The 9,319-nt window shown below is 45.7% G+C and overlaps 1 long non-coding RNA gene across 1 annotated transcript; it reads right to left on the bottom strand.

Annotated features, from left to right (window-relative positions):
- Positions 1-2,839: 2,839 nt before the first annotated feature.
- LOC110556636 (uncharacterized) lies at positions 2,840-8,291 on the bottom strand. The gene is made up of 3 exons (XR_002476893.2): positions 8,198-8,291; positions 5,385-5,523; positions 2,840-3,269 (listed from the first exon to the last, which is right to left on the bottom strand). It is a non-coding gene; the product is annotated as an uncharacterized LOC110556636 (long non-coding RNA).
- Positions 8,292-9,319: the final 1,028 nt, after the last annotated feature.

Below are 9,319 nucleotides of genomic sequence, written 5' to 3'. Positions count from 1 at the left end.
CCTAACTACTATTGATGTTAAGCTCCTTCTCCTGTGCTTTTGGGGCCACATCTTTCCCCTGTTTAAATGGTCTTGAACAGGCTTTTTCCATTAAAGACTTGTATGGAAGTTAAACCAAAACCATCGTAAAAGTGGTGATAAGCCAAGGACATCAGAGAGACAATAATGGTTTGTATAATGTTAGGCATCAAAATTGCTTGTGCGTTTTGACTACAGTCACGCCAGTATTTTGAGACATCAAACTATAAATCTTTTAAGTTCTGAATTACACGGCTCTTTTTCTATCCCTCTGGGAAGTCGGTTTGGCAGATCCGACTTTGCTGTTTTACTCTCTACAACTAGCATGTATTGCTCTTATGATTTAAAAAATTCCAATAATGCCACTAAAAGCCAGTGCGCAGGGAGATATGACAAAGAGAGTGGACCAGAATGACAATACTTATGCTTGTGTAAGATGGCAGGATTTGGGGTGCCATACGCCATTTTTCATTCCCATGTACTCTCATTACATTGCCATGGAGTGGCCTTAGGATCACATATCTGTGCCTCCCTCGTAATCTTTTGTAGATGCTTACTTCTCAGCGCGGTTATTTAACCCCATCCTGTAATTAATCCTTTCTTCTTTGGTTCATTTTATTTCCTCTCAACCTCTTTTTTTTTTTTTAATCTAATCACATACTTTAACCCAAGTCTTTTCTCCCTTTTACTTTCCTTCATACTAGACATTTTGCTTAATTCTAACTTTATTCTCGACCCTAATTTCCAATGTTCCTAAGAAGCAAGAGCATTCCTCACTGTTTCCCTGAGGCCCTAACCACACCACACACAACGATGACCAGGATGAGAAGCCTACTGTGGCTGTGTGCACAGTTGCTCCAAGTTGCCTTTCCCCTGGGTGCTGACACCTGGCACTTGGGCACAGGCTAGTCTCCTGTTGAGAAGGGATGTGCTATCCCATGGCCTGAAGACTCACCACCTCTGAGCCTCTCGAGGCACTGGGATTAGTGGGCAACACAACCTGCAGAGGTCTGGTGATGGCTCCCCACAGCGCCTTCACGGCTTCACCTAGGAGCTGGAATAGAGCAATGTCTGCATGGCGTTGCTATATTTGAGAGCAAAATGCCATTAGAAGGCCCGCCCACAGCTGAGCACTCAGTGTGATTTATACCCAGCACTTCGACCAGTTAGGACTCTCTGCATTAACCGCTGCCCGCCGCAAAAAAAAACCTCCTCTGACCAAAGTTGAGAATGGCACAAGTCTATGGTTGTAAACAGAAATATTTACAGGGCAGGTTGACAAGATGGCCATTTGGCGAAACAGCAGCGGTAGGTTCTCCTCTAGGGCATACGGTTCCCTCGGCCATGGCTTTTGACCAGGTTTGCTGTCTCAGACATGACGTCTTCCCTGAGGATCAGGCCTCATATCTGGTCAGAAAGCAGTTGGCTTGTCTCCAAATAATCATGCCATATTACTTCACCAGTGTGGACATTTTTCCTGGCGGGCTGGTATCCTAGCATGCTGGGTCCAGCGCTGGCAAGACCACTGATGTGTTCCTTCCCCAGCAGCCTGCAGAGCGAGCACCTTCAGACACTGTTGTAAGCCAGCCGGCAGGAAGAACGTTTCCTGGTCAGTTCACGATTGATTTCTCTACATCCTGCATCCCAAGTGGGTCATACCATATAGGTATGGTGGGCAACCAAGAGCAATGAAAATTTCTTTGGGGGATAGAATACCACAGGCTTCCACAGAGCTTTTCATGCACCATTTGTTTGGTTAACCTTTCTGCCAAACCTCGTTTCCCTGCCCCCAGCCTCCTCCATGCTGAACCTTTCCCCTCTTCTACATTCATTTTGCCTTTATTTTACTCTCCGTCTCTCCTTAAGGTGTTCACCCCCCAGTGGCCCATTTCTAGTACCCTGGTTTCCACCGTACTCCAAGCTAAACGCACAGAATAAAAGATTTAGAGCTAGAGTGCACACATGAGGATAGCGTGCAACATGTCTTTCTGTGCCTGGGTAGGCTCACTCACTATAATGTCTCCAGTTCCATACGTTTACCTATAAGTGTCATGACTTCACTTTTCTTTACAACTGAGTAGTACTCCACTGTGTATGCGAACCACATTTTTTTTCTTATCCGTTTGTCAATTGATCGGCATCTTGAGTGATTCAATTGTGACTTGAGCCTCAAGGAGCATGAATCTGTAGTTATCTCTGTAGGAGGATATAAGCCCTTTGGGTATATGTCCGGGTATAGGGAACTTCAGGAAAGGCAACGAATAGAGATGGGATGTATGAAGTCCTGACTATTGGTCATGACGTGGCTGTTGTATGCATTAATCCACAGCAGCTGGTTACCTACACAGGACCTATACATGATTGAGACGGTCAAAAGTCTAACACAGCTTGAGGGTAGGGAGCTGAGGACCCACTCCCATCAGAGAAGCTATCTGCAGTTGATAGCTATTGTGGGAGGGAAAGTCGCTGTCCTTTGAGAACATGGCCATGTTCCTGTGGGTGATCCCACACCCATGTTCATATAGGAAGTACAAGTTGGCCTCCAGGGTCTTAATAACAATTTGTGAAAGATAACGTGGAGTTGGGAAGGAGATGAGGTGTGGGGGAGAGGTATGAGGAGTTTGAGGAGGTGCTAGTGGCTGGATAAGATCAATATACATTATATAAATATATTAAAACTTTCAAAGAATAAAAAATATTCAAAGGCAACAAAAATATTCAAGAGACACCAACTTTTTAAAAGCATGATTGAGTCTGCTGTTTCTCTGAGCAACGCCCCCTCCCCCCCACCCCCAACCCCCGCCAATGGCTTTCTATTAAGTTGAAGAAAGATATAAATCCTCCCTGTGTCTATGGGATCTGGCCCTGTCCGTTTCTCCTTCCTCCCTACTGCAGTCCTGCCACGTGCTTACCACACGCCTGCCCCACCAGCCTTTAACTCCTCCAAATGCCAAGCTTTCCTTTGCCCTAAGGCCTCTGTTCATCCTTCACCATCAGTCCCCGTTGCTTTTCCCGAGCCTGTAGAAGGCCGGCCCCGCACCGGTGAGGCCTCAGCCTGAGCGTGACTCAGCCACCTTTGCCCCGTGTGCATCTCCACGGAGCCCCTTCCTTGCTGCTCTGTGGCAGTCCCCCTCATCTTCCACACAGCACTAAGCACATAGCCGTCTGCTTGCTTGCTCATTGTCTGTCTCTTCTGCCGATTACACGTACGCGCCGAGGTCAGAGACTTGTTTTGTTCAGCACTCTTCTTCCTAAATACAGGGCATAGAAATTCAGCATATACCTGTTACATGGGTGCATGAAACTAGAGTGGAAGGAACCTTATCATCGCTTAGTGTGCCCTCTGGTCCCTGCCACAGCATCCCTAATGGATGTGGCACAAGCACTCTTGCTCACAGCCGGTTCTCTATTATTATCACACTTGTCAGTGGAGTCTCACGCCTACTGAGAGGGAACCTTTCTGTCTGCAACGTCCACCTTCTTGTCAACCGAAGTTACATGGGGTACATCCAGTCTTGTCTGGTGTCCATTTAAAATATTCTAACATGGCCGTTTCATCCTCGTCACATATCATGTGCATTTAATTTTCCCTCCAGAGAATCCGTTCCAACTGTTGCCATTCTCTCCTCTGGGGCCCCCCTCAGTGATGCTTTTCAAGGGATATTTGCTTCACCTCAGGCATCTCAAATGAGAATACAGTGGGACAGTTCTCTCCTTTCTTTTTGGCTCTGACCGGTTTATTATGTGGCTCCTCCTCTCCTCTTTCTTTACAGCAAATATGCCATGCTAGTAATTTATATTGAGTATGCAATCAACCAAGACCACGAATTTCATTTTTCACACATGGATTCAAGAAATACGGTGCGTCTAATTTACTTGAACTTAACCATGGGTTCTGAATCTCATCTTGTTAGTTTGATCCGTCCTTCTAGCCTGTCCAGGTCTCTTTGAATCTTCCTTCTAGGGCTGGCTTATTAGTACTGCTCCTTACTGAACCCTTGACAAGCCCACCTACCCTACCTTTGGCAGTGCTGCCTATAAAAAGGCTGAGGCAGGCAGCACGTCCTTCTAGGTAAACATGACATCATAGTCCCTCAGTCAAGAATGGAGTTTCACAGCGTTCACGCTATTGCCATTGTTCATGGCTGCTGCCCTATGGTTGTCCCTTTACTCATTGGAATTCAAAGCATGCTGGAAAATGAGAAGTGAGGCTATCCTGGCCTGGCTTTTTCTTGGTGATTGGCACAGGAAAAAGCCAAAGGCCGCAGGGATATGGCTCTTCAGGACAAAGCTCTTGTCTTACACTAGGCTGCTGATTCATTCAGCCACATCACCTCCTATCTTGCTGATTTGCCTCACAGCATCTCTCACTTCCTACTCCTGACCCAGTCTGCCTCCTCCACCCTCTCCTTTTTCGGTCTTCTCTCAAGGTTTACATGCATTTAGATGAAGGCTCAGAACATTCTAAGTAAGGGATTTTTTTTTTTTTTCTGCATGAGCTCATAGTGAGAGGAGTTAGCTATTTTGATGAGATCTGAGGCCACCTCCTTATGGACCACAGTTCAGAAGCCTGGCTGAACCACACAGCCCAGCTCGCCTCATCATCACTTCCTCTTCAACACTTCCTCACCCTGTTTCCTGGACTGACATTACCTCATTATAACTGGAAGCCCACAGTCTTGTTTTCACACACAACACTGTCTACTGTGCCAGTGAGGCAGAAAGACCACCTAAACTCTCTGACACTTGCTACCTCAGCCTCTCAGGCTACCTAAAGGACTTCTAAGAGCTGGCAGTCTTCCCTGCACTGGGCCCATCCAAGCTACTGGTGTTACTGGGTGGGAATCAGAGAGCCCAAAAAGAGCAGGGAAACTGCGGTTCTTCCCTCTTTGGGCTGCTGCCTGTTATTTCTGCTTTCTCACCGTGATGAGCTAACTACCCTTGTTTCTTCTCTTCCATTCCTCTTTTATTCCCACTTGTTCCTCTACCCCCTCCCTCCCTCAGGGCAGTTCCTCTTCAGTGTAGGACAGGTGAAAGCAGCATCGCTGGACGACTATGGTGGGAGCAGTCACATCCCGGCTCTCTGTGTCCCTACCCAGGGCTTTGCATGCATCCTTAAGCAATCTCTCTGCGTTCTTAAACTTTTTCATGATGACACCCACCATTCCTGCCACTTCGGTGATCGCTTACTTCTCATGGAAGAGCTGGAGCATGGCTAAGTGGCAGGTGGGGAAATTGTGCTCACTTCATTGGACTGATTTTGCTTTTAGGTTGTATACTTAAGAGTGTGTGTGTGTGTGTGTGTGTGTGTGTGTGTACACTTGTACAATAAAACATACAAAGCGTATAGCACTCACACAACTTACCTCCATTGAAAACTGCTACCAGAATTGAAGAACATTCACGTAGGGTAAATTCAGGACAAACAGCTCCTTGATTATCCTGATAATTCTGCTACGGTATTATGTTCCCCACATTTCATACATTGACGCCGATGCCCTGAAACTGAGAGATGGTGCTTTAGGGGGGCAGTTAGAGTTATCGGAGGTTCTAAATGCGAGGCACTGTGACAATGATTAATGCCCTTAGCAGAAGATGCAAAAGGGTTGGGGAGATGGCTTAGTGGGTAAGCTTTTACCACCTTGCAAGTGTGAAGGCCTAGGTTTGGGTCCCCAGAACCTAGGTAAACACTGGTGCAGTAGCACACGCCTGCAAGACCAGTTCTCGTACACTGAAATTGGAAACTGAGTGGAGAGAACCCCGGGAAGCTTGGGGACCAGCTAGTCTGGCATATGCAGCTACAAATGAGACACCCAGCCTCAAACATGAGGGGAGGCAGAGTCCAAAACACAAGGCTGTCCTCTTAAAGCCACAAGTGTGTCATGGCATACATGTGCCTTTGTGTCTGTGTGTGTGTGTGTGTGTGTGTGTGTGTGTGTGTGTATGAGAGAGAGAAGAGAGAGGGAGAGAGAAAGAGAGAGAGAGAGACATGAACAGAAAAGATAGGTTTGGGATTCAGCCTTGAGAACTGTGTGAAAATAAATGTCTGTTGTGTCAGTCACCCTCCTCTGGTGTTTTGCTCTGGGCCCAAGCACACCAATACAATTCCCAAGCTAATTGTCTACTATCTACCACAGCATATGTTTCCACATACAATGTTTTTCCAAATGTGCCATTTGCACTCAAATCTACATGTAAATTGAATTAGCTAATTAATACAGGTATAATGTGTCCCAGGATAGGCATCTCCAGTGGCTCCATTTCTCATTATTTTCTGTGTATTTATGTATCTTTGCTTTGAACCCCTGGACTAAACCACGCTGGCTTCTCATTTAACTGGAAAGTGCCCAGACCACATTATCCAAATGTTCCATTGCTCCCCTTGCCCTGGTAGCCAGATTCTTCCCTGAAACCCTCCTTCCATTCACCTCGATGGCTAAGAAAAGGGCAGTAATCCTGTTTTGTGACTGAGTCTCTGCCTGTGTGCAAACCCCACGTCTTGCTCTCCCCGGAATGCTAGCAATTGAAACACAGGGAGCCGGTGTTTCCTTTTCGGTCATAGAAAGGATTAAAATGCGATCTGGTCAGAAATGAGAACAATGTCTGAAGGTATGAGCACCAACTCCCTCACTGCCATGTCATTTAAGCCTCGCGCCGAGCCCTGCCAAGTCCCTGTCAAGATATTAACTTCATTTGTGGCTCTAAAAGGGGCAAAAAATCAAAGCAGGTGGTGAGAAGCAGTATTTAGTAGCTTCAGTCTGTCTTACTGAAGTTTTGCTTCTTGGTGAGAGCTCCTGTGTTTACTATGTCTTTCGTGAAGAAGGACTGTTGGTGCTATTTTTCAAACTCTATTTTTATTTGGGGTTTCTTATTTTTCTACCTCTCTTCTCCACTCCCCAATGCTAGGTAGAAGAGAAGGGGTGGAGTTCTCTTTGGCTGCTTCTGGCTGTTTAGGGTTGTTGGGTTCTTTGGGGTCATACCAATCTCAGTCATCAGGAGAGTTAGGATATCTAATAGTCTAGCTGTCTGTCTCCTTCAAGCGTTCTTTGAAATGTTTGTTTACATAACATAACTAGGTTCTTAAAGAAACCTAAACCTCCACTACAAAGGACAAACTACTGAACTGGGCAGGTGACACAGGAGATGAATGATGCTTTTTTTTTGTTCCTTGCTGGCACCACAGGTACACTTATATGAACCTACATTTTAGGACCTGATGCTGGGCAGAGTCGGTCACCCACTCTAGAGCTCACATTTTGGAAGCTGAGCCCTGCCGCTCAGCCGTAGCCCTGTCGCTATAGATGCCTGCAGCTCTGCTCAAGTTTCTGGCTCAGTAGAGCTGTTCTCCACGCACAGAAGTGCTATTTGTTGGCTTCGGGGCTTAGAAGGCATTTGAGCCATGCATAAGGGAACACGGGTCATTTTGATATCAACACCCTTTCATTGAGCAGGTCGTATGACCACTAGAGAACCCTAATTTTCTGCAGGCAGCAGGGTGGTAAAACAGTTTCTGCCAGACAGGCAACTAAACAATGCAAGGACTCCCTACAGACGGCCTTGAGAACTTGTAGCATCTGCCTTCAGTGACAGGAGACCATCACAAAAAACCAAAACCTAAACCAACCAAAGAAACAAACAAAAACCACTCTCCTGTGTCTGTAGACTGCTTCATAAGGCAACACAGAGTGGCCATGCACTCGACATGCATTGGGCTTAAACTGTGGAAGTCAGGTTGAGTGCAAAGGGGTCCCCTGCTTTCCTAGTCTCAAGAGCTAGCTGGCATTTACAGGGCCCTAGGATCTACCATTGCTGTTGTCCCAGAGTCCTCTTGCTATTCTCACATTACTTATGTGTCTCTGTTAATGAGACCATAGAGTCTCAAATACTGTGGTAGAGGAGCAATGCTCTGGGGGCCATAATTCTTAGCGATCATAGGACAGAACTGTGTTTCCCCTGTTTTATAGTTGTAGTGGGTAAGTGCACGTGTCAGCTTGATTGGGCTAAAGAATGACCAGGTAACTAATAAAATATTGTTCCTGGGTATGTCTGGGAGGATGCTTCGGGAAGACATGAGCAAGTAAGCCATGTAAAGAGCAGCCCTGTGGACTGGAGAGTTGGATTCATGGTTGAAAGTCCTGTTGCTCTTGCAGAGGACCCAGGTTCAGTTCACAGTACTCACATGGTGGCTCACAACCATCTATAACTCCGGTTCCAGAAGATCTGACACCCCTTTGTGGACCTCTGTAGTCTCCACGCACACCTAGAGTGCATAAAAATACCCTGCAGGCAAAGCATTCAATGCACATAAAATAAATCTAAAATAATTAAACAAAAAGATCAGCCTCCTGGTTGGTAGCTACAAACTGTTACTGGCAAGAATAGAACAAAAGCCGGAGAAAGGGCACCTATTCTCTTCTTCAGGCGGGACGTCCATCTTCTGCCTTGAACACCAGGGCTTTTGATTCATGGGGCTGTAAGGCCTACATGTCTTTGCTCTTCAGTTCTCAGGCCTTTGGCCTCAGTGTGGGAATCACCTCACCAGCTCCCCTAGTTTCTCAGGCCTCTGGGTTCTGATTAAATCACACATTAGCTTCACTGGGTCTCTGGCCCACAAATATTGTACTAGAGATTTCACTGCCTCCAGAACTGAAACAATTCCCCAAGCAAAACTCCTCTTACATCTCTGCTTGGATCCTGTTGTTTCTGTTTCTCTGGAGAACTCCAACCGAAGCCATTTTCTTCCCAGCATTGTCACAGAGATTCAATCCTTCTAAACCTGTGACAGCTGCTTCATGAAATAAATGTTCACTCCACTTCCCGCTTTGCTAAGAGAAGGAACTTTGTCAGCAACTACTGCCTGGCTCTTGGCATAAGGCTTTCCACACAGTCAATACCACAGGAAGCTCATTGAGTATGTGTACCCCCTCATTTCTCTTTCATACTAAAATTCTGCAATGTCAGTCAGCTATTTGATTCTCAATTTTTAATTTAAAAGTATTTAAAGGAGCAGCAATAATGGAAATTATTGTATTTTATAGAATTTCCTGGAATCTGATCATGTAATCCCTTTAACTATATATATATATATTTAACTGTAACTATATATATATGATCTGGAGCCAAAATAATTTAGTATTGGAATGAGCATATTGATGCCTAAAAATAGCTGGGATTTGAGTCAAGATTCCATTAAGTGTGACACTAATGAAGTCTGGGGCTTGACATGTATTTACTATGGGGGGGGGCTGTTCTATACATTTCAGGGTGTTCAGGAAAATACCTAGTCTCTTATTCACTAGCA

Source organism: Meriones unguiculatus, chromosome 10 (assembly GCF_030254825.1).
Source record: "Meriones unguiculatus strain TT.TT164.6M chromosome 10, Bangor_MerUng_6.1, whole genome shotgun sequence".
Lineage (NCBI taxonomy): Eukaryota > Metazoa > Chordata > Mammalia > Rodentia > Muridae > Meriones > Meriones unguiculatus.
This window is presented reverse-complemented; position numbering and strand designations above follow the sequence as displayed.